At 39.6% G+C, this 26,253-nt stretch overlaps 1 protein-coding gene across 2 annotated transcripts in view; it reads left to right on the forward strand.

The window, feature by feature from the left end:
* Positions 1 to 26,253, forward strand: part of CELF2 (CUGBP Elav-like family member 2) — a 547,482-nt gene that overhangs the window by 170,486 nt on the left and 350,743 nt on the right. The window lies entirely within an intron of this gene.

Below are 26,253 nucleotides of genomic sequence, written 5' to 3' on the forward strand. Positions count from 1 at the left end.
ACTTTTTTATCTTCAGCACCAATGTTTGTGTTTCTTTAATTTGCATAGTGATAAACAGTAATTTGAACTGCTAAAAAATTATAAGGGGGGAAAAAAATATCCCCATTAATTCTTGCTACAGATATTGAAGATCCACGGTGTTAAATGTCTGTGTTTAATGCTGCTGTCAGTGCCTGGTTTTGCCTTATTGAGAATCCAGACATATAAAAGTTTGCAGATGGTTTGCAGAAACTTCACCAAGACATTGGAAACATCTGGGAGTGTAGATGGCAAAATTATAAAATCACTTAAATATAAAGTTGTGTAGATACCCCTCAGCTTTTTTGCAAAACATGAAGCTGCACCTAATAATTTTTTTGAGCAAATTACAGGGACTGGGGGCTATGAATTGTGCTATTATTATGCTATATATGTAATAATAATATTTTAAAGTATACTTTAGCTTCTTGATACAATTTTTTAAAGAACTTATTTTGTTCTGAACTGAAAGAGGAAAAACAACATTTCAGAGTCAAAATATAAAGTCTACTTACATGACTAAGGCTTTTTTCCTCACTGAACTTTCTATTTTAGGAGTTTAAAATTCTCTGACCATTTTCTGAGCCTCTGTGTAGGTCTGTGGACTGAGACTCTCTCTCCTTGCCGGTGGTATGAGACTTGGCACAGCAGGCTTATTGCAAGTTTATTTTATTTTATTCTTCAAGTCGTTTGGGACTGTCAGCACAGAATGATGAGTTCCTATTTAACTCCAAAATCCCGTGTGGATGTTTGCTCAAACGCAGGGCTGTGAGGGATGGAGGAGAGCAGGGCTGGGAGGGGCATCTGGGCTGGGTGCTCACCCTGCACTGGACCAGAGCCAGGGTGGCTTTTGTGACTCACCACCAACGAATGCCACTGAAGTGCTTTTGCAGAGTCCCATTTGTGTTGCCTTACAGCGTGTGTGCTCCAGAAGAGCTATTCTAGGAATTATTTTAAGTTTTATCTAGCTCTGTGAGACTATTTCTGATTGCTCTGCAAGACAGATCAGGTGATGCCAGGTTTGTGCTGAGTTGAAAGATGACACAGAGGACATGAAAGTCAAGAAGATTTAAGGAGGAGACAATGTTGCCCTCTCGAAGAATCCTGTTTTCTTTAAAAATCCATTTTTTACATGCCTGTAAAAGAAATATCTCCCTGGCACTTCTTCCCTACGGCATGCCTGAAGTTTCCCAACTTTGAGTGTGAATGTGGAGATTGCAGCTGTATGGACACAGAGTCGGTCAAAGATGTGATTAAGTCTGGACATTTCTGTGTAGTTTCTGTGTATGATTAGACAGCAGCTCTGCACAGATGTGACATTGTGCAGCTCCACTGCAAGATGCAGAAGGTTAAGAGGTGGGAAAAGGCAATATGTAATATGAGCAGAATGATCACTGAACAAAAAAAAAAAAAAAAAAAAGAGGTAGAAGTCATCGCACAGCTCTTACGGCTTGTGACTTATTAAACTGCAATGCCACTTCTACCTTTTCTTATAAATTTTAGTTCCTCTTCTGTGGGCCAATTTCCAACCCGTTTGACGCCTCTGAAGCTCCTGGTTTTAGTGTGTCCCCAAAGAATCCTGGAGCTAATATTTATAAGAAATAGAGGAATGTTTCTGTGTGTTTCTTTTAGGTCACAAACCAATTTTTTCGGACTCAAATGAATTGATGCAGCAAATGCCACCACTAGCTCTAAACTAGTGTCCTATACTGGTAAAGCCTCATTTTTGTTTACTTTCTGCACCCTCATAATTTATTCTGTGACTCCATCACAGTTTGAGGCCTGATTAGCTGGGAAAAGACTGAGGGATGAAGATCCTGTGGAGGCAGCAGGTGGGAATATTTACATTGGGACTTAATAATTCCTGGGGCTCAGAGCAGCCTTGGTGCTGGTTAACCCTATGTCAGCTGAGCTCTGGCTCCTCTGCTCTGCTCCCCAAACCCTCAGGGAGCACATCCCTTGACCTGTGAATAAAGGTAATAATGAAGGGAAAGGTCCAATATAACAACAAACAAGGTTGTGGCTGGTGGTGAAGCCTAAAAGGAGGGAGGGGTGGTTTTGGAGCATGACAGGGGATTTTGCTGGACTTCACCCAGCTGAGCTGGGAGAGCTAGCAGAGGTATTAAATAAATGCCAATATGATGTGTGTATATATAATATTACATCAGGCCTCCCTCTTTGGTTGTGTCTGTCTGGAGCAGGACAGTGAGAGCTGCAATAGTTTCTGGTAAGTCTCCGCTTCCTCTGGGTGCAAGAGCCCTAAACACAGTTTAATGTGCATTTTCTTTCACTGGATTTATTCAGAGTGGTCTGAGTACCAAAGTTACTGGAAAGTGAACACATGGATTTTTTTTTTACCATCTTTAAAATGAGATGGGAGTTGGGATCAAGACCTCCTAGAGCATAAGAGAGACCGAAATCAGCTGCCTTGATTCCAGAAAATCTCTAATCCCTGTTTAGAATTTCTGGGATGTGGTTTTGTTCCTATATGTGACAGGGACAATGGTTTCTGGAGCATCCTGTGCTCTGGGCCCCTACAGCAGCAAAAGCAGAGCAGTAGCCTGGCAAGGACAGCCACAAAAAGGAGGAAAAAAAATTAATTCCTCAAGGCCACATCTCCTCTGTTGCTTTTCTGCCTTAATTTGGCTCCAACAAGGCTAAAGTCAGCACTATAAATCACATAAGTTACCTATGCAGGGAAGACCTTGTGCCCCTTTTGCATTCCTGTCTGAAGAAATATGTGACCTTTCTATGGCACATCGCTAGGAAAAAAAATTAAAAGTTTTAACTTGACTTTGCAACCTCAAGGTGAAATCCAAGGAAAGAGTAGGAGTTTTTACTCAGAGGAGTGGTCAGCCCCCAGACTGGGAAGCAGGGAACCTTAGTGTCTGCTCTGCATGCAGATGACTGGAATTTCACAAGTCCTATTGAACCGGCCCGTCCAACTTGGCTGGTGGAGTTGGGAACATCTTGTTTGCAACACGTCATTGTGTCAGGCGGATGTACCAATTCAAATGTTCTCTCCAAAATGTCTTTTTCCACCACACACACCATCCAAACAGCCTGTTAATGGTTGGGCTTTTCAGGAAAAAAAAAAAAATTGTTTTTCATGCTTGGCAAATCAGCCCAGAAGGAGCAATTTCAGCTGTGTTGGTGTGTGCATTATGAGCTGTTTTGGGCAAATAGTCCTATCCCTACATCCACCCCTGTGATTGCCTGGGAATTGAGGTGGGTTAAATAGCTTCAAAATGTTCAAACTGGGAAAGGGGGGAGAAAAGTAGGCACAACAGCTCAAATTTGGCCGTGGGCACAGAACAATAAATTGAGCAAAGCTTAAGATAAGGCATTCTGTATTCAGTATCTGAACAGACCAGTTCATGCATGGACCCCCAACACATAACTGCTCAAAAAAAGGACTAAAAAGAAAAAAAGAAAATATTTCACTTGAGCTTTACGCTGAGGACCTGGACAATATTCTCTTCAGCCAGTACTCAAAAAACAAAAGGAAACAAGCCCCGAAAGTTTGGCCCTGGGATACAATGCTGGACTCCATCGCCACCATGAAATACAGAAAATGGAATTTCAGATGTCAGTGGAGAATACAAATTCCCTCCTAATTGCCACAATATGCTTGGTTTAAAAAAAAAAAAAAAGCGTGGAAGGAGGGTGTATGTTGTAATAACTAAGAACACATTTGAGAAATGGTTTTCCAGTTTACTAATCCAAAAATGCAGATGGTGTCAGAGATGGCATTGAAAGGAGTGTTAGTGCGGGTTACACACGTCCCAAGTCATGACACAGATGAGAATCACCAGGGGGATGCTGGCTGTTGCCAAGCTCTGATAAGCTAAATACGAGCAGCAAAACATAGTGTGGATTCTTCTGCTTTCAGTTTGAATGTGTAACTCTACAGTCATTCAAGTGAATAATACGGGGATGAAAAATTAGGGCCAGCTGTATTGAAGTATGAATTTTTAAATTTTTTTTCATGTTTTTTTTTATTTGTGCTTCCATTGCACTTTGTAGAGGACAATATGGGCAGCTTTTCTTTGGTTTTTTGTTAGGTTTGTTTTTTTTTTTCTCTTAAAAAGGCAGGATCTATGGGATGATGCAAGTAAAGAAAACAGAAACCAGCAGATTAGGATGTAACACATTCCTGCATCCATTGCTGATGGCTGAGAAAGTCATGCAGTCCTCCTCTAAGCCTGTGCAGATTTATTCTTTCATCTTTATTTTCCCCTGATTAAAATTCACTATCACTCCTTTCAATAAGAGGTTATTCTCCACCGTTTTGCTAAAAACAATCCACTTTTCATATCAAGCCTGTGTACAAGCTCATTACATCTTGTTCATTTGGACATGAGTTGTTAAATCTTCCAGGTGCTTTATGGGGGATTTAAACATCCAATTCAAGTGAATGATCTCTCACAAAAAGGTTTACTTACTACTGCTGCCACATTCCTTTGCCTAATTATTTAAATTGCCCTAACCCCTAGAACCTGAACCAGCAGCACAGCTGTCTAGCCAGCATCTGTGACAGTGAGGTGTAGTAACACTCTACCAGCCACCAGTGATCTGCAGTTCAGGGACTTGTGCCAGCAGTTATGGCTTTTCCTTGATGGTTGCTTCCTCCATGAATTGATCTGACTGGCTTTACAGTTTTAACTTTGAGTCCAGACATCTTACAACAAGGAAATTCTGTGGTTTGGCTCACCAATTACAGCTGCTAACAAAGAAATGCACTGGAAGGGCTCTTTTGCACGTAAATTTGTCTTGCATATGTGTTTTGGGACACATGGAAAGTGTTTGGAGTGGATTCCCTGCTAAGACCTTGAGCCACTGATTTCAGGTTCCCTCCTTGTGACAGGAGATGGAGGTTGTGTTGTTTATTCACCTATTATACCCAAGAATTTTGTTCCTGACTGGTGATTACTCACATCCAATTACATGGGTGCACATGTTGCAGGATGCAGGTAAAAGCAGAATCATCCTTTCCTGCACACAGTACTTAATGATGCTGACTTTCATCTACAATTTCATCATCTTCATCTCTTAAATCAGTGGCAGTCCTAATGTACTCCTCCAGATCTTTCCTAAACCACCCATTCAAATTTCAAGCTTTGTCTAGTTCTGCACTTGGTGGAACCGATATAAGGAGGAAGTTGCCTGTACACAGGAAAGGTAACCGGGCAGTGGCAGCCTTACACTGTCCTTGAGAGATGAGGTTATAATTTCATTCTTTTTCCAGGCTTTCTGTGTTAGTTTGGAAGTGTTAGTTAATCTCTGTGTGCCCCAGTTCCCAGAGGTAAAATGGACCTGTTAATATCTGTCTTATTTACTTTGGCTATAAGATTTTCACGGCTATAGAGATGTACAGCTCTGTCCTATAAAACTCACAGCACTGGGGGCTCAGCCTTGGGGCTGGGCATTTCATCACCTGCCCTCATAACAATAATTTATTTAACAGAAAATAGAATTTAATTCTTTTGAGGGTACCTAATTCCTTGCTTGTTTACTAAAACCCTTTCTTCATTATTTCTGCCTTTGCAAGACAGCACCAAGGAAGAGCCGCACAAATTCCTTGTGCTCACCAGCTTTTTTTCCAGGGAGTTGTTAGGCTTTGGTTTTTTGAAGAGAGATTCATTAAAGATCTCTTGTACTCCTAATAGTCTCAAGATGCTGTACCGAGGAGGGAGAAAAAGAAAGTGAAACCAGAGAGATTTGTAGTCTTTGTTACTAAGATTTTCCATTGCTTGACCTGTGTAAGAGATTAATTTCTTATCTCTTAGGAAAATACTCTAACTATTCCCTTTGGGTGTTGTCTGGTGGGTATCAGTGTCTCCCAACAAACTTGTTCAGACTTCAGGTGCTCTAATACTCCTGAAAAATGCTCTGTGGCACTAAAAAGCCCCTTATCATAACCTAAGTGTTACCATCCAACCTTTTTTATATGAGCAGCTGAACGTGCTTCTACTGATTATACTCTAATTTTCCTTAATTAAAAAAACTCCAAACTTAATTTCATATTAATCACATTTTTATATCATTTTGTCAGATTTTTTTTGTGTGTGTTTCCTCATGTTTCATCACAAGTGAAAGAAATTCTTTTTTTTTTTTTTTCTTCATCTGCATAAGCCCATGCATTCCTTGAGCATAGAAGAATGATGTGATTATTCATTGTAGGACACTTGTTCTCGAATCAATCCCAAACTGGTATTAGTGGACCACTTTGTTACTGAACACCTGTTGACTTGCAGACACTGAGTTTTCTGTTGCAGTTCATTTGTTTTTTACAACTGAGTTTTAAAAGTTAAGATTTTTCTAAAGGTAGAAATATTGGGAGGCTCCAGTGATTATCACAGTTGTACTCTCTCTTTTGTGGAATGGCTGGATTTCAGATTATTGGAAAATTTTTCATGTCAGTCGTGCTGGATTTTTTTTTTTCCTTCTTCTTCAGATATCAAGTTAAATTGCCTGTAGCCAGTTATCTCCTAGAAACATGGTGTATAGATAATTTTTATCTGTTAAAGAATTAATGTATTTGTTCGGGTAATTTTGCAATACTCTTCGGAAGTAGAAGACTGATTTCAGTTTAACATACGTGAATGGCTGAGTACATTTATGTATTAAATTAGTAGATTAATGGAACCAGGATTTAGTTGGGGTTGAAAATTTTGGTATGACTTTTGAGTGATTAAACATATTCCACCCAAGGATTTGTAAGATACTATGGAAAGATTTAAAGGGGGGAGAGGTTAGGATTTTTTCCTTTAGTTTTAAGATTCTGAGTTTTGTATTGGATTCTTGGTTTCTGGGTCCCAAAGACAAGAGTAACGTTATAGAAAGGACTTAAATGAGCCTTTGAAGCTGTGGACATTTCAGTTCTGAAAAATATGTGGAGTTAATAACTTTTCCCCACAAAGAATAGGCTATAAATCCACAATTTAATTAATCTCCACGTGTCACCCGAGCACTACTACCCGTTCCACTAATCCTGAACTAGGAGGCACCGGCAGATCTCAAGCTGAGACTACCTAATTTTGCAAATAGTAACTAAAATCACCTTCAAGCATTTGGGGATGAATTTGATAACTTGATCTCTTAGGCTGTAATTAATCTTTGTTTTAAGCAAGCAAGGGGTTACTGCATATTAATCAGAGGTGGTTTCTACTTACTGTGAGATTTGCAAAAATTTCCATGCAACTTATTTGAAGTACTGGGTCCATGATCCCTGTTAGGTATTTGAACCTTAATTTTTATGTGCCCTGTCATTAGAGGTGCTGGGACCGTTGGCTAACTTGGCACATCAGCTGGACATCCTTTCTGCCCTGGTTTGGTCTTGGGGAAGAACTTCAGTGCTTCTGTCACTTCAGAGACTGGTGGAGGTCTCTGTAGCCCTTGGACTTTCTCCTTGTTGGAAGAACTGATCTTCCAAGAGTTGCGAAATGTTGCTGACTGGGGTCAGGTTTCGGCTGGAGATGCCAAAATAAAGGATTTATGTAGCCGGGGAAGAATTACAGGCTTGGAAGGGGGAGGTAGATATTAAAGGTCTCAACAGGGTGATGGGGAGAAAAGCGTTTAAATGCCGATGTAAACTTTCATTGACTCCAAGAGGAATTAACTGGCAGGGTCTTTTATGAGACTTTTGGGGTTAGATTTCCAGCTGACTCAAACTGACAAAGCTCCATTGAGCAAGATCTACTGACAGAGTAACTGGGAGTCAGAGCCCATGTGTTTTTCAGGAGACCTAAAATCTTTCTTTTTATACATAAAGTTTCTGAATCTAATAGAAGAAAAAAATGTCTTGGTCAAAGTACTTACTGTATTGATTAATTCCAGCCTGTGTTTTTGATGCCCAGTTTTACTCTATCAGAAGCCTGGACTCTAATAAGCTCTTGGGAAAAAGGTTACATTAAGTTTTAATTTTCTAGTTATTTTTTCCTGTGTTTAAAAGAAACAGATTACCCAACTCTTTGCTCTTTAGTCAGCCTTCAAGTAGACTAATAAACTTACCATAATCTATTAACAAACTTAGACCTGTGACATCATAGGCTGCAGAGAAGCTGAATAAACTAACTACATAAGTTGCATATGAACTTTAAATCATTGGGAAGCAGTGATAGGAGAAACCAGGTTTGCTGTATTGTATTTTCTTTGCTACCTATTTGAGCTGAATGTTTCCTGATTTTTGTAAATGTGGTGGGGATGGGAGGGTTTGGGTTTGGTTTTGGGGGTTTTTTGGTTGCTGGTTTTTGGGGTTTTTTTTTCTCATTCCAGCACAAGCTGTTTGCATTTTTAACCCAGAACGATGCGATTCATACATCTAGCTCTGGGACTTTTCCTAACTGAGTTTAGATCTCCCTGATGTTCACTGAGAGTCACAGCTACATCTACGGACAACAAGTTGCTCTGGTTAGCATGAGATTCATTAAAATCTGTGGTTAGTGAGAGCTTACATAGGGCATGCAGTTATAATAAGTGTAATTGCAGAGTCCTGGTGCAAGATGCCTCAAAACTGGCTAGATCACTATTTCATGTGGACTTTGTGGTCTCCTCTTACATCTTTGCTCTCAAATGTTTTCATAAGAAGAATTTAAAAGCAGTTTCAGTTCTTCACACCCAAGAGAAAAAGCAAGTTACTCACAAGATGTCCCCTAACTTAAAAGTACCTTCTGTAGCAGTAGTTTCTATAGTAAACAACAATCTGAATTTTTCTACCTGAGTCTGGGATGCAGTTATTGTAGTTTACATCCTTTCTTCTTCATCGTATCTGCGGATACTGTTCAACCAGGCGCAGCAGAGTGTCCAGGAACAGAAATAGGAAACTATTCTTGCCATGACAAAATAGCCCAAAAAAAAATCTGATCTGCCTCAAAGAAAATTTTGTTGTTCACATTTGTGTGGTTGAATACAGGTAAAAAGAAGAATGAGCATGGATGAAGCCACAGGTCCCATTCCAGGAGGCATAACTCTGTCCTATTCACAGGCACATGAGAAATTACCTTGGCTAGAATTATGTTTGCTGCAATTACAGATATTTACTGGGCATTCATCGTAGCAGAAAAGTGCTAGGAAAAGACCTCGGTTAATTTCCAGAGGGGGAAAAAAAAACAAAAAACCAAATCAATCAAGCAAACAAAAAAAATCCAAAAAAAACCCAAAACATAATAGCCACTGTTCAAGAGAAATAAAGTGCCTTAAAACAAAATGCCCTTTAACGTACCGAAACCCAGCTTGAATGTACTGTGTACCCGTATTAATCTGACTGTACAAATTTTTGCTTTGTTTTCCCATTAATGTCTCTGCAAGTTATTACAAGGTTGATTGTACATCCTTTATGGGCAATTCACGTGGTGGATTAAATTTAAGCAGTTATTATGAAAATACAGTCTGTAACAACAGGGGGAAAATAAACTGTGTTGATGCAGATGAGCCATGTATACCATGAGCTTGGGATTCGAACGTGAATGGGGTCCAGGCTGTTGGGGTCCAGGCTGCAACATCACAAAACATGACAGTCTGGAGGAAAGAACAAGTTCTGCATTTATTCTTGTCTTCCCCCCATTTTTTCTTGTAATATACATCAGCAGCCAGACCACACAGGAAGTTTGCACAAATCTACATGGTGAAAGTGGGATGGGGAAGCAGAACGAGATCTGCAGCAAAGGGTTGTGCATGTTTTATTTCTCCAGCAGCTGGAAGCTTAGTGTGGCACTATGGAATAAAATCAGCTTTGCAGGGAGGAAGCTGTATAATCAGTATGTATGACAGGCCCTTAAGATGTGATGATCTGGAACAGAGCAGTTACCTATATATGGTATCTTTGTATCGCCTTGGCAGGCGCTGCCAATTTTGAATTGTTTCAGGAAGATGGTAAAAAATGTGCTTGAACCAAGGGGTTCAAGCAGGAGTTAGCAAACACTTTCAGAGCCAGGAGGGCTCTCTTCTGGGGAGTGTTTAATTACAGAAGCAAAGAGTTGCACAGAATAGACGGCACTTCTCAGAAATGGTGACTTAAGGCTTCTGAACTTTTTCATAACACAAAGGGGAAACAAAAATCCTGTGGAAGATTTAAAACCAATAACCCACATGGCAATTAGCTCACAGGTGACTGTGCCAGTAGATACTCTGAAGGCCAAATCCTTAGAATTGGAAAAACATGTATTTTTAAGGGTGATGAGAACATCTACAATCAGATAGGATTAAAATGGGGAAGGATAAGAGTCCTCATGTTTTGGCCAACTACTGTCTGAGGTCAAGGAGAATCTTTCCTTATTTGGCAACATATCACTATCCGTGGAGGTTTTTGTACCTCTTAGGGATGGAAGGTCACATAAAACAAACTCCTGTCTGATCCAATGAGACAATTGCTGTGTTATACAAGAGCGTTAAAATCCTACTCATTGAATTTTCCTTCCTACTACTGAATTCTAACAACATTTACTTTATTGATGCAATGCGTGAAAAAAAGAAAGAGCAAACCTTTCAAGCCTTATGTTACTAAAGAATGCAGGTTTTTTATAGCAGCATTGCATACAGTATCTTAACCACTTTTTGGACCAATTTGTTGCAAGGGGTAATTTTGCATTGAATTAAAACAACTATCCATCACCATTTGAACTTTTTGTACTCTCAGATAGGTAAATTGTACACTTTAGCAGGTCAGCATGTATTCTGACATTGCTGTGGGAAGGATTTGCATAAGGAAAGTGTGGACTTCCCTCCCTCCCCCTTCCCATGATAAAAATTTCCATACACAATAGCTGTACTGCCACATGTCATGGGGACATTGTGTAAATTACAGAGTTACAAATTTGTCAGCCTAACCAAATGTCTGAAGGAATAATGTCATATTAGTTATATTTCAGCTGTAAGCCTGGTCTGTTTTAACCTTGATTTGTGTGGCAGCTAGCCATACCAACAGCTTGTGCATGGCTGATTATAAACAACTTTATTTTAATGTAACAAGATTCTCATTTAATTCCTGGGAGCTTGATGCAATGGTCATCAAAGTTAAATGCAGACCTCTCTCTGAGGTAAAGGATTACATTAGGCTGACCAGAAAACACAGGGTCCTGAAGATTTCAAGATCACAAAATCTTTGGTAGGTTGTAATTCAAATTTTTTGAAGTTGGATAGTGGACTTAAAATATTGTGCATTATGTGCACAGAGAGCCTTGATATAATTTGGATATAGTTTTGGTTTTAATTTTGTTCCATTTTTGTGTGGAGGGACCTGTATGTTCAACCAAGGTTTATTCATTTAATATTGCAAGTTATTTTTTCTCTACATTATTTTTACACATTAGGGATGAAACATTTATTCTGGAAGAGCTGAAGCCCTTGAAATTGTTTTCTTTTTCTGGGGATAGTGAGTGTATCTTGGTTGGATCCTGTCATGCTGAATCAGATGCAGATTTATATTTGGTGGGGCCAGGGGGGTTCTGCTTTGGGATTTTTTGCTATTTCTGGTGGTCGCAGTGTTAGGGTTGTTTTATGGTGCTTTTTTTTTTTCCCCCCTTTCCATTATTTTTATTTTCTTTATCTTTTTGATTATTTCATTTGCTTTAGCATGGGTTTTATTTTGGGGTTTTTCAGGGGGAGGGGAGTGGCTCTGATTTTGGGTGTTTTTTGGAGAACTGGGGGATAACTTGTTGATGTTATAGAGGGTTAAAAGTGTCTTTGTTGAAGCAGTGTGCCTGAGAGGTTTTCTGTCTTTACTTGACTGCCTATTTTCAGGAGGCTTAAGACAATTTAGTACTTTTGAGATTACCATCTCCTTGCCAGGCATCTCAGAAGCTGAACAAGAAGCTCAAAAAACATGGGAGGGATTAAGCTGACATTCATATGTGACTGTATTTACACATCTGATTCCTAAACAGGGTGGAAAGGGACTATGGTGTTCATTTTATTTTGAAATCAGAATAGTCAACCTAAATCCGTAAATGTCAAATTTGAGGGGTCAAATCAAAACCTGAGTTGAACCTTTGAGTGGCTCTTAAGCTTGTGGTGAACTGAATCAAATTGCAGGAATGATTCTTAACTCAATTGCTCCTTTAAACTCCTGCTGTTTGCAGCTTTCCCTTCCTTCTTCGAAAATAGCTGATTTCCCCCTTTCCCTCCTGTGGAAAAAGTACATCTTTTAACTTCAAACAGAATCAAACCTTTTTTTACATAAATATGGTTGGTAAAGTTTAGAAAAAATTGGGGTTTACTATTTTTCTTCTTCCCCTCAAATCTTCATTCATTATTATGATTCTTGTTTGTTTGAGAGAGCAATAATATAAATGGTGAAATTCAATTTTCTGTGCAGTGTTGTCTGTGGTAGGAGGAGGTGGGAAACAGCAGTAACAGCCTAAGGTCCTACATTATATGTTTGATACTTGTGTCACAGAGCAATATGGTGTTACCCATTATCCTGGTGTTGGGAAATCTTTAGGAGTACAGATAATGAATCCTGTGCTGTCAGTTTTCATCATTAAAACTTTCTGTGGCTCTAAGAAAAATGATTAAGTGATTGGGGATCTGTGGTCTGTAAATACACAAGGAAAAGGCACAGATGCTCATGTGCACACAAAGACACATAAAGTCAATAAGCTTTTTTTCAATCAAAAGGCAAAAATGCAGAAATTTGCTAATATGTTCCTTTAAAATATATATAAAGTCATATTATGGAGCTTTCTTTACCTCTAAGATTATTGCACAACCTTAAAACCTGCATTGAGGCCTTCTTTTTTTTTTTTTTTTTTTTGTGGTTGTCAGTCCATGAGTTTTTGAAACAGGAATGACACAAATATTTCTGACTTTGCAGGGATAGAGAAACTACTCTTCTAAAATCCACGTCAGCTTCTGACCAAACTTTCACTTCTGCTTCAGCTGTGATGTCTTTTCCTCACTCTGGGTTACCTGTAATATTAATGTTTCCTGATTCCGAATGGGAAGTATCAGTCCTGTTTCTGGGCCAAATTTTCATGATCCTTTCAAATGTGTACTATAGAAACCAAATAAAACTCCTGCCCAACACCCACAGAAGAAATCAGCCTGCAAAGGTTTCTGACAGTGTACTCCAGGCAAAGATTTGAAATCATTTAAAATAGTTTAACTCTAGTTCCTTTGTATTCTTATGTTCATGGTTTGCTGTTTTAAAGACCTGTTATTTTTAAGACTCCATACCAGTGTTAATCAATCTTAGCTGCATGTCTCCAGATTATGTATGAAGACAACATATTTATGCTTTTATTTGTCAAAGAAAGCTCTATGCCAAACCAAGGTCTTAATAATCAGGCAGTGCTGGGTGGGGATTTTTTTTGTTTAGCTGTGTTTGTCCTGGAGATTGTTAGGCTGAAGTATTTGTTTAAAAGAAATAAAATGAAAATGAGGGTCTGTAGCCAAGTTTTCGAATGATCCTCTTGCTCACTGGCACTCACTGAGACAGGAAAAGTGATGGCTAGTGATTCAAAAATACTTCATGCTCTCAGTTTTGGCATTTGAGCTCCTAAGAGAGTCTGGTCTTTTTCCTGCATCCTGAGATTAGCCGAAGTACTGGTTTAGTGGGGTTTTTTTTACGATCTGCGCAGTCCAAACTTACAACATTGTTTGGGACATTTTTAAGACTTTTTCTGCTAAGGCATCTCCTTCGAGACATTGGCCACCTTTAACTGTTTTTGACTTCAAAGAATGTTGATGATTGAGTTTCACATAGGCATATCATACCAGAAACAGCCTTCAGCCTGGGGAGGTACACTTTCATTAGGTTACGAACCTCTCCTGACATTTCTTCTCTGTGAATCTCTGTTGTTTCTAATCCTGTGTTTAACTTTCTTGCGAACTTTGGTTTGGCAGAGGAATATATTTGCTTGTTTGGGGCAGGCTGTGTTTTACTGCTTTGCTTGAATTTCATAGTGTTCTCCAAAACCACAGTGACTTACTTGGGAATCTTGCCAGTGTTTTAGACTTCAAATAGTGATAGTAAGATTTGTCTGCTCATTTGAGGCTTACATAAAGCTAAAGCTAATATTTGTGGGCATGATTAAATGTGTTTTGTATTTTGGAGGGGAGGGATGTATCTAGCTTATGAGTTATGCTTGCTGCCTTGTGGGGATTCTTATGAAATGTAGCAGCAGCTCAACAGGTTATCTAGCAGAGGGAGAGTTAATACATAGTGCTGATGCTCATAAATCAGGAGATTAATGCCTGCCTTACACCTCTTAATAAAAACATCGGAGAACAACAATCTTATCAACACACGAGTAATCTGTAAACAAGTGTTATAGTCAAATACAAACAGATTTTTATCATTATCCTGCTTCAAACCATGTGACTTTGCAGTGAAGTATTTGCAGGAGATGAGTTAATACATGTCTAACAACAGTTGCAGCCAAAAAAAAAAAATCATTAATGCTAACATGAGCAAGATAATTGGGATATGTGGGGGAGTGAATGTCCAGATTTGAACTTTTGAACTGCCAAGCATTAAAGTCTGTTGCTTTCTCTCAGCAACTGCTACAGGCTGGCTGTAAATTTTTGTGAACACCCAGACTTAAGGAAAAAGTGGAATGTGCTAAATCTTCCAATTAATAGAGATGGCTCTGATGCATCAATTAGCAAGCTGATCACTTCTTCTGCACATAAACTGTTTTCACAGAATCACAGAATGGTTTGGGTTGGAAGGGACCTTAAAACTCAACCAGTTCCAGCCCCCCTGCCATAAGCAGGGACACCTTCCACTGGAACAGGTTTCTCAGAGACCCACTGAAAATGAGACATTTGTGGCCTCCAGAAGGGAGGCTGAAAAGATGTGTTTCTAGAAAGAAATGATCTTGAAGAAGAGGAGGAGAAAAAGAAGGCTTAGAAAGAAGAAGGCAAAGAGGAAAGATCTGAGAATTGAAACAAGTCCTGGAGGACTTCCTGAGGACAATAAGCAGAGGTAAATGTTGGGGAATGCCTGGAGACCTCAGCTGGTGATGCCCAAGATGAGTAACAGTGAGTGCTGGCGCAGAATGGACCAGCACAACCTCTGACTCATGCCAGGGGTGCGAAGATCTTGTGAATGCAGCCTGAGTGTAGTATGTGAGGTGTAAAGGATGGTAAAACTGAATTTCCTTCCTGTCTAAATAACTCCTTGCACCTCTGTGAATGGTCTGCTGAAACATGAGCAGATATTCAAGCCCACATACATAAATAAATGTAAGGACACTCCTTAGGTGGGGGTATGCAGCACTTGCCAAAGCACAAATAAATTCTGGCTCCTAGATTTAAACATGTCATGGATACACATGCATGCACCTGATGTACAGGCTCAAAGATGATGTGGGATTACAGTACTTCCATAAATGCTATTTACAGTAGGCTGTGGGACTGAAAGCAGCAATGTAATTATATGTATTTTCCAGAGGAGATGGCTGTCTTTTCAATGCCAGCCCACGTCTAAAAAGCACAAATAAGCTTGAAACACTTGGAATTAAATGGTACTCTGTGAAGAGTAGGTAGGATTCATTACACACATTTCTAATTAGGTCTTAGAACAGAAATGATTTTATATGGTATTAAATAACATATTTTGCTTTGAACTCTCAAACCTCACTCTAATCACCTTCCAGCTTTCTTGGGTACTCTTGGGTACAAACTAAACCCTTCTCTTTTCCTCAAATAATCTATCAAGGGTTGTTAACTGAGGGAAGAGAGTCCTCAGAGAAGTAAGTCAGTGACATAATTGGTTTCCCCTCAAAAATGTGTATGAATGAAGATAGTTGCAGCTGTTAGTGAGTACAGAGACAAACTTTTCATGCTTTAAGTCTTTTGATAAGTATTTGTGTGTGCATTTTGCAGTTAACCCATTTTAAGGAAAAAAAAAACCAATAAATTGCATATCTCTACTTCCTAAAAAGTGAACTCTTATTAAAAGTAAAGGAAATTATAAACTTTTTTAAATCGCTTAACTTTGCACATGAAAGACTTAGAAAAGTAGCTGTAAAACCCTGGTCAGTATCTTGAAGCTGGAATAGTGGATGACGGGTGCAAGGAAGTTTCTACATAAAGGTAATAAATCATTTTCCACCTGATTTTTCAGGGCTTTGAAACTCCTCCTAGCATAGGTCCTTCTCCTCCAGCAGGTTCTCCTTATAGCCTTTATCATTGATCATTTGGGAAGCTAGACTGGAAGTCTCTCTTCTCCTGCCCTCATCTCCTCACCACCCTTAGTCCATCTTCTTCTCCAAACATTAATTTAAATTTATGTTAAATCACAAATCTGGGCAGGATGCATATGGCAGACCCCTAAGTATGGTCCTGTAGGGTGGCTTGGTTGTGTAGTAGCTGTATTAGCCCATCAAGCAGGGGAAAATAACCTTGTAGAGACAGTTTAGGCCCTGAGAAGAACCAGTTAATCTCAAGTCATACATGTGGAGCTCGCAAGCTAAAATATAAAAGGGAAAGTCAAAAATCGTTACAGCTTCAGATCATCTGTAGTTAAATTTCAGTGGTGACTGAGACACCGAACTTTCAAAGTAAAACTTTCATTAAAAGCAGGCCAGCATCAGCTCTGAGCTCACTAAACTAGGTTAGACTTTGAAAAACACATAAATACGTCTGTCTAACAACAAAAACCTTTTAAATTAGGTCAAGTGAAGCTACTCTGTAACCGCAGTTATGGCTCCAATGCAATATTAGTTCAGGTTGTTTTTTCTTTATGAGAGTCTCTATATTAGAAATTTGTACTCCTGTAATTATTGGTCAAATGCCTGACTGCAATTTCTTTCTGTCAAATGAAGACATGAACACAAGAAGAGTTTCATTTACATGGCTCATTTGTGTGTGTTTTGTGTGATTTACAGTGATTTTTAGAGAGCTGCCTGAGCAGACAGTGGCCCCATTAAGCTCAGTGTGATTTTCAAAATCTGCCAGAAACTCTGGCAAATATATTTTAGCAGTTGGTGAAGGCTCAGTTTTTCACTTTTTTTTTTTTTAAAAAAAGGCAAGCATATATACTGTTATTCATTTTAAGTTTGGTTGGACATCAATATCTAAGCAAGCCCTTCAACTCATGAAGGATTGGCTGTATTTTTAGTGCTTGTGCTGCAGGTATTTACCTGTCAAAGGAGTTTGACAGGACTAATGTCCAGGCACATACATCATTAAACTGGGAGGGGGCACCGCCATTTGCACTGAGATGCACCATTCAGAGAGGAACGTGTGAGAACACAAGGACCTTTTCCAGCAGTGTAAGAAATTGGTGCAAGTGTGAAGTGTTTGAATTTTCTTGGATGAATGTGGTCAGTGAACCACATCTCCTTTCCACTGATTGCTGGCTTTAAGACGTATTAAATATTTGCTGTCTCAACCGTTGGGTTCAGAAAATGCTTCACTCGATGAGTCACAGCAAATACATGGCATAGTTAGCATCTGTTGGGGTTAATTGACAGAGAACCCTTCAAAAACAGAAACAGACTCTTAAGTCTTCTGCCTACTTTTTCTTCTTTTCACAGAGATGACACAAAAGGAAGAAAATCTTTATGCAGAATCTCATTGAATTGGTGAGGTCATACAGAGCAGTAAGAGGCAATGTATGGCTTAGTGTTCCTAAAGCATTTTGTAAAACCCAACAATTTACACAAGCATATTTAGGATATCCAAGATACATTCTAGATAATTCTTGTAACAAAACCCTTGTTCCTGCTCTCCCTAACACCTTCGTCCCCTGGATTCCACCCTGCTGTTGAGTTGAAGCCTTTTTTCATCACATCTTGATTAATACTAGGTGCTAAAAGGAAATTGGTGATAACTGCTGGTCATGACAGCTCTTGTGCAAGCTCTTCACATGGCAGCATTAGTTCTTTCCTGTTCCTACCTGGAGCAGCCTTCGTATTTTAATCATGGGCCCCAAGCAGAAATTGTCAATTAGATTGAGCCTTGTGGTTGTCTTTGAATAAATGTTCTTTAGCAGATAGATTTAGTGCCTTGCTACTCTATTCCCCTGGTTTCTATGTGCAATATACCTTCCATATACACTAAAATGAAGTATCTTCCTGGGGAAAAAAATCTATCCAATCACACAGCAGATAAAGCGGCTACTCTGCTGAACTCCAGAAAGAAATGAGAGGGTTTGATGAATGCCTTGAGGCCAAAACAATGATTCTCTTGCTGCTTTCTCTTGGAAAAAAAAAAATCTAAGATCGAAAATCTGAGTTATTTCAAATTTAACAGTATGGAGGATTGTGGTAAAAGAGACAGTGTCACTTCTTTTATCACATCTACATTTGATCAATGTCTCTTGAACAGTTTTTTCCTAAGTGGTATAATGGAAAAAGGGATCTTCTCTGTAACTGGCTACAAATTATTGATAAATGGGGTAGGATTTGTGAGGATGCAGGGAGAGTTGTTCCACTGACTCATGAGAGCTGTGGGGGATGCTGGATGCAAACGCAGCTCAGTTTTGCTTCAAAGAATGATGGCATAGTCAGAAACTTAAAAATCACAGACACTTTGCACATAATTATATCTGTTGGACTTGAGTGGGCTGTGAAAAGGAAAGATGATAGAGTCTAGAGTTTGCTTATGTCTGAGAAAAGTATAGTCCCAGGCAGAGAGGGACTCCACGTCATCTTACATCAAACCAGTTTCTGATTCATTTTTTCAAAGTTGTAGTTATCTTTTATAGTGGAATTGACTATATACATACGATGTTCATACTCTGGAGAAAGTGAATGAGGGAAAACATTTCTCACTGAGAGGAAAACATCCCCCTTGAAAGGCGTGTGATGGGTACAGCAGGGTATTGAGAAAAGCAAGGTCCCGCAGTGTTCCGTGGCTCTGGGCCAGTATATGTCCATATCACCCCCAGGAGATATAGGGAGGACTGTCATTTTCTACCTAATAAATGGAGTCCAGAACTGAGACTGGGGACTGGACACTGAGGCTGAATCACAGAATCATTCAGGTTGGAAAAGGACTCCAAGTGTGAACAAAAATACCTGTGACTTAATACCACCATGCCCCTTAAACCATACTGCAAAGTGCCACGTCCAGTCGTTATTTCAAACGCTTCCAGGAGTGGTGAATCCACCACTTCCCTAGACATCCTGTTCCAGGGCTTAACCACACTTTCGGTGAAGAAATTTTTCTTAATATCCAACCTGAACCTCTCCTGGGGCAACTTGAGGCCCTTTCTCCTTGTCACAGGTGGCCTCAAAGAAGAGCTCAACCCCATCCTGGCTCCAACCTCCTTTCAGGAAGTTGTGGAGAGTGATAAGGTCCCCCCTGAGCCTCCTTTTCTCCAGGATAAACAAATCCCATACCCTCAGCTGCTCCTCATCAGCTGTGTACTCCACACCCTTTCCCAGTTCCGTTGCCCTTCTCTGCACATGCTCCAGCACCTCAATGCCTGTCTTGTGGTGAGGGGCCAATTTCCACCAGAAATTTTCACAAGAGTTTGTTCTCTGTAATTTTGTCTTTTGGGGTTCTTTTTGGGTGGGTTTTTTTAAAAATTGTTCTTCATTCCACCAGACCAGTTTTTTAAAAAATTAAAATTATAAAAATAACAAAACAAAAAATAAATCTGACGAAAACAACAGAAAGAGAGGAAGAAGTGAAAAAGTTGCTCTAGCATATATTTTAGGAGTTGTCCTGATGGGCCCTGAGTGCACACACAAGTGAGTTGATGACTGAAAACATGATGCTTAGGGTTGGAAGTAGACAAAGGGATTTGTGGTCCTTGGCAGCTGATGTGCATTATCCAACATGTGCTCCTCTGTGTGAGAGTATGGCTGGGAGAGGCAAAAGAGAAAGGGAATGGTTGTTACCGTGTTATGAATGGGTATAATTAGGTACCTTGCCCAAGGTGACGTGGAAATCCTCTGTCAAAAATGAAAATGGTAATCCAGGTCTTGTGGAGAAAAGCCCGCTGCAATACACACAAAGTTATCCTCCCTCTTCTAGCTACAGCTTTCCAGCTAAGCCCTTTCCTCCAGGGCTGTGGGCATTGGTGTTACCTCTAGGAACATAATGATTCAAAGAAAAGGTGCTCAGGCAAAAAGGATTAGTAACTCTAAGCTTCCGACCATGGGCAGTGTGTAGAACAAATGCCTCTTACCGACAGTTCAAAGGTCCGTCTCAGGTTGTGAGGGGGTTTTTTGGTGGTTTTACTATTAATTTTTTAATTATTATTTGAACTTTGTCAGAATGGAAAAGGCTCCTGTGCAACATAAACTCCAGCAATTTTGCACTGAATAAAATGGAGGCAGCATTTGCCTCTGCTTCCACTGCAATTACAGAGCGATTCTCGTGTCTTGTTTGAATTTCCTTTGTCGTTATGAAACACAACAGGCTGACGGCTTGATATTAAAAGCAATTGTGTTTCCATTCATGCAGATGCCAGCCTGTTTAGGTGAATTTACTAAGTCCCTAGACATACATTTTTATATTATTGCTGTCTCTGGGCCGTGCTGAGCATTTTAATTCTCTGAAAATAACCTCTGTTTTCCTTTCATCTCTTCATTAGCTCTTTCATCATAAGGACATGAATTTAAAAATATATATATCTCTTAAAGTTGTATGTAATAAAGATGTTTGTATCATTCCAATTTGTTGAGCTGTGCTTTTAACGTTGCATGGCTTTCACAACCATAAAATGGCACAATTATTTCTGTGTTGTATTGCTTTGTACCCCGAGGTTCCATTTAAAACAAAGCAGAGAGATGTGTTTATAGGCAGTATTGAAAGCAATGTATATGGATCTTGATGTCAGGCATATTTTATTGAAGTAAGATTAAATGACAAGTTCTGCACTATTGAAGTGAAATCAGAATGAGATTTTGTGCTGAGCTGCACACTGTTAAATCAAAATTAAAGTAATACCAAGCTGTGTTGTTATCTTTGTGGCTTTTTGGTGGCATCTTTTAAAGACGAACTTTATAGCCAATTATGAGTATTTTAAAGTAAATATTCTGAGCTTTCTGGACACATTGTTACATCATAGTACACGCATTTGCTATCATATATCTGAAGAGTAAAGTTTCCTGCTATATATTGTGCATGTATGTTTGGATTAGATCTTGGCAAGTAAAACTGATTTTCTTTCTATATAAAATCACACCATTAAGTACATCTCAGGTAAAAAGCCTTTTTTACTTGATCTCTTCACCTATTTTGTTGGTCTGGAAATAAGCTTGGAAGGTTTAGATTTTTTTCAAGAGGGAGAGGTTTAAATTATATCTGTTTAAAAGTTAAATCCCTGGAGTTGGCTCTAATTAATACCTGCACCACAGGAAGGACAACTACCAGAAAATTAGTAAAATTGTGAATTTTCTTTCTGTCTACAGTTTTTATTTTGCTGAAAGGGGATCTCATAGGAAGCGTAGTTTTCCTTCCAAATTTACAGTTTTGATTTGTAGAAGGGATGCATTTCTGAATAACAGAGTGGTCTCCCAAATTACAGGCTTAATTAGACTATTTGTTCTCCAGGATGGGAAAGGATTGCCTCTTAAAGGATGGTCAAATTACATATCTTGCTTTAGTGTTTTAAGATGAGCTGCACTGCAGGAACACCTTGTAGTTTGCACGGGCACTAAAATTTCTGTGATGGTACAGTATTAGTGTCTGGAAAATAAAGTTACTTGAGGCTTTTGAAGCTGTGGACTAGATGGCTCAAACTTCTTAGTGTGCTGTTGCAGGAATTTGAGTATGTAAGGGAATACCAGCTTCTTATTTTAACTGCATGTTCAGCCTGGACTCTGAATGTCAAGTTGGATTTTTTTTTAATCATCACTGGCGTTATTACGTCTCTCACCTCTTTTTCCCACGAGACAGTAATCTTAGCAATATGTGATCTAATAAATATAGATGATTTAAAATCCCAGCTGCCTTTATTCCATCTAGTCATGGTTTAGCCTCTGCCTGGTATGTGTCACATAGTGACTGTCTTCACCTTTTTTTTTTTTTTCCCTGGCTGTTTCCCTTCCAGGTTTTTTCTTCTTTTCCATTAAAATTGCAAAAGATGGAGTTTCTCTTGCAATGTGTTTTAGGCAGTACTCAACACAATCAGACCTGGTTCTCATTTTAGGCCGGTAGATGTTGGCATCGCAAACATATTCTTATTTACTGCTACTATTATTTTTTTAATATGTGGATTTTTATAGCTCAGTCCCAGACTCCCTTCACCCACAAGGGTGAATAACATAGATCTACTGTGCAGAATACACTTCCTTGGTCAGGTGGGCTTTCTAGTCCAAAATTTCTGCTTTAATCATTGAGTGATGATTCTATTTAATAGCATATTATATAACTAGAGAGAGTGAGAGTATCATATATGACAAAATTCTATATAATAACAAAATCTGTGGCATGGAAGTATGATTTTTGCTTGTGAACTGAAAGGCTGTGGCTTTGGGTTTTGTTTTGTTTGTGCTTTTTTTTTCTAATGTTAGCAAAATCTATCTACAGATTAAATCCTATCTGTAAGACTACTATTAGGTGAAGACTAGCAATGTTTAAAAGCTCAGTTTATGAAAACGTGTTTATCCAGGGGGAGAAAGGAAGAAAAGTTGCTTTAATTTAGTTTAATGTTTCCCGTCCTTTGGATGGCACAGTAAGAAGGTCTTTTGCCAGGCTCAGAGGGAAAAGAGAGTAAATGACTTATTGTTGGTTCTAATACTTGTCTGTTACAACTTGAGTATGCTAGGCCCACAGATTTTTAGATAATTTTTTGAATTCTTCCTTTTGTTTCCATTTTTATGGAGAAATTTGATACATGAAGAAATTGAGGAATTTACCACCCAGTGAAAAGCAAGTTGAATGTATTTGTTAATACCAACCCCACAGCTGTCTTGTCCATTTTAAAGGGACACATACTTCTAGGGCTTGAAGAATAAATTTAAAAAAAATACAAAAAGCAAACCAGTATTATGTATTTAGGTGAAAACTTTGCAGACAGTCTCGTTTCTGCAAGTTTGGCCAATATGATATATTTTGGGGAAAACTTTGCAGTCATGTTTCTGCAAGTTTGCCCAAATGGGCAGAACTGGTGAATCCATAGTAATGACCTCTGTCTAAATGGCATTGCTGCTTTGTGTTCACTGCTAACAAAGAATAAGAAGTGTAGGAAGCTACTCTCCTGCAAACAATGAATATTAGTAAATAGCAGGGAAAATACGCAGGACACTTTCTGAGATCCAATTACCAGCTGTAGCAGAGTTGTCTGTCACCCACTGCAGGTAATACACAGAGAAGGATGTCTTGAGGGAATTGTTATCCATTTTTGGGCACTTTTCTTTAGACATCGGTATGAAAGCAAATAGGCTTCCTAAGGTCTAGCTGCTTTTGGCTCCTCATTTCTATTTTGGTGCCAGATGACCTCTACCCTTGACAGCCAGTGCCAGCCTCAGTCAGGCATGTGAGTGCAGTCCATGTCAGCAGTTGCACTGCATGTATGTTTTTTCATTTATCCTTGGGACACACAGAGTGAAAGACTCCTCAAGCCCCTGCTGTAATGCAGCATGTCAACTTGGCAGCCTTGTTTATACCAGCTCTCGGTCCCTTCCTTTTCCTCACCTGTTCAAATCCTCTGCCTTGGCACGTGTGTCAACAAGTGTGATCAGGTGTAAAGAGGCATGTGGCACAGAAGTGACGTGGCTGTCACACAGGATGGGCTTCCCACCGTCGCGATGGCCCCGCATGTGGCACGGCGCCGGCTGCCCGCACGCGGCCCGTGGAGAGCCCTCTCTCTGACAGGGAGGGAGCGTTCGTGACTTTGGGTTAACGTCTGTGTTCTGACCCTGGTGCTGCCACTGCTCAGTGATTTCTTTGCTTTCCCTCTTCCCTGTGTGGGCGTGCACTGCCGCTCATCCCGCTCGTATTTCGGAGTGGTTTGGAAGTGAGCCCAACCACTTCACCAAGGAAGGTGACTTGATTCCAGTTGTCAGCATTAAAATCTGCAGCCAACAAGACATTGCTGCTTTATTGGTCACTGCCAGGAAATCATCCTGGTAGAACAGATCCTGAAAGTAATTTGATGGGACTGCTGCATTTCAGGATGCTTGGAGACTCCACTGAAGGCAAGTCTTGGTTATAGAAGGACTTCACAGAATGCTGGGCAACTTAACTGCAACAAGTACTGTATGTTGTGCTGGCCTTCTCAGCAGGGGAGAAAGCAGCACCAGTGCTAAATTCAGGTGGAAGAAATTATCAGAGATGTATGAAAACATGATTTGGTCAGCAGGAACTATGAAATATTTGGCTTCAAACCACTAACAGTCCAACAGTAATGTCTTGAAAAATAGTTACAGTGGTATTTTGATGTTTGGTAGCAGAAGATGTTTTAATTCAACCATCTTCCTTTGCAGAAGCCAAACCAGCTGGAGAGGTTTACCCATCAGAGGTTTCACAAGCTGATGGATCTGAGACAATTTCCCAGAGGCCAGGTGGTGAGAACTCAGACTGGCTGTAATGGCCTTGTGAAAAACATGATGTCTCCTAGAATCGTATTTTGTTTGGGTTGGAAGTGACCCTAAAAATCATCTAGTTCTAATCCCCCTGCCATGGGAGGAATGCCACCCACTAGATCAGGTTTGTCAGGCCTTGAATACTTTCAGGGATGGGGCCCATCTCAGTCCTGTCCCAGAGGCTGATATTTCACAAAAAATAGTTTCCCTGCCTCAGAAGAGGGACTTTTGGTTACTCCAAAAGCCAGAGCTTCTAGCTGCGTTTCACTGCTGCCTGTGTCAGTGGTGGACTCCACCAGTAATTTCCAGCTGTAGAGCTGTCAGTCTTCCAGTAGTTCAAATTCAACTTTAAAATAAAGACAGGGATTCTCCACAGCTATGCAGGCTATTTTTGATGGCTTTGAGAATGGCTGAGAAGTAGGCATGTGTCTGTGCTGGTTTTCAGTGGTTGGGACAAAGCTTTGCGAGTGATATGGAAGTAGAAAACAAAGAGGGGTCACAACCAGATCGCGTTTTACTGGACTTCCCTATCCCCTTTCAGAAGTTTCCCTCCCTCCACCAAACACAATTCTTTCTGACTTCCATGAAGTTGTAAGTGATTAAGGGTAGGAATCCAGAAATCCCAGAGTGTGAGAGCTCAAAGTGTTCAGATCAAATGAGGCATGGTGACAAAAATGTAGGCAAAGGACATGGAGCAAAATTCCAACTGTAATTGCAGTTCTGCTGTATCAAGCAGTTATTCAGACAATGAACGATTGAAAAGCTATTCACATCGCTTCACATTTGCTTAGCCTTGTGGCTAACATGTCACTTTGGTTATTGTTAGAGGGCAACCAAAAGCAGGGAGTAGTCTGTTCTACTTGGGAAAGAATTTAAAAATCTGAGTAAATCAATAACTCTTTCTTGGATGCCTTTGATTGCCCTAAGTTAGACATGGAAGTCCAAGGTGAACTCAACCTGTTCTCTGCAAGGGCCTTGCTCTGTTCTGTATCATGTGTGAAAATCCAGAGAAAAATAATTAGAAAGATGTATCTAATCTTTGCACAGTGAAAGCCAAGTAAAGCAGTCTGAAGAGTGACAAGCAGAGGTACGATGAGACATCTCTGGACAGGGGTCTGTGTCTTCTTGCTTTGGAGATTTCTCTCCCAACATGAATACAGGGGTATTTTTCTGACTTTGGATGAAACTGAAAGAAAACTGAAAGAAAGGCTCCCTTTGCAGTACCTAGCTGAGGCCTGAACAAAAACTAAATCAAACTTCTTTAATCTAAAGGAAGTATCTGGTTCAAGTACAGGCTTTGAACTTGTCTGCTGCTTCTTCTTCTGTAGAAACTATTAGCCTTTCTCCAGGTCTGACCTGGGGCTTCCAAAATCTGAGAGGTTTTCTCTTTCTTTAGATTGCTGGCAGCAACGGCTCTTAAGTTTAATAAATAAACAAAAGACCCCACAACAACTGAAATATTCAGTCTAAAGTCCATGCTATAGAAAGATTATATAGCTTTATGAAACAATACAGAGGAAACCAAGTACACGGGAAAGACCTTCTTTAGCCACTGAAACTGCAAGGCTATCAGAATAAAATTAATATTAATCACTGCCAATAGTGTTTGGCTTTAGTATTTTATTTGTTGCAGAACAAGCACAGATAAACAAAAGAAACCTGTTCATGACAGAGAGCTCTCCCAAATGCCCTAATCAAGAAAAGATCAAGCCTGTTTTTCCGAATTTTTGTCATGCAGCATACTTTGTGATCTTTTTGTTGTTGTTTTTTTCTTCTTAGTGAAAATCTGGCAATGCCATACAAC

Source organism: Corvus kubaryi, unplaced genomic scaffold (assembly GCF_017639235.1).
Source record: "Corvus kubaryi isolate FWS band 111438036 unplaced genomic scaffold, C.kubaryi_AGA036_p1.0 135, whole genome shotgun sequence".
Taxonomy (NCBI): domain Eukaryota; kingdom Metazoa; phylum Chordata; class Aves; order Passeriformes; family Corvidae; genus Corvus; species Corvus kubaryi.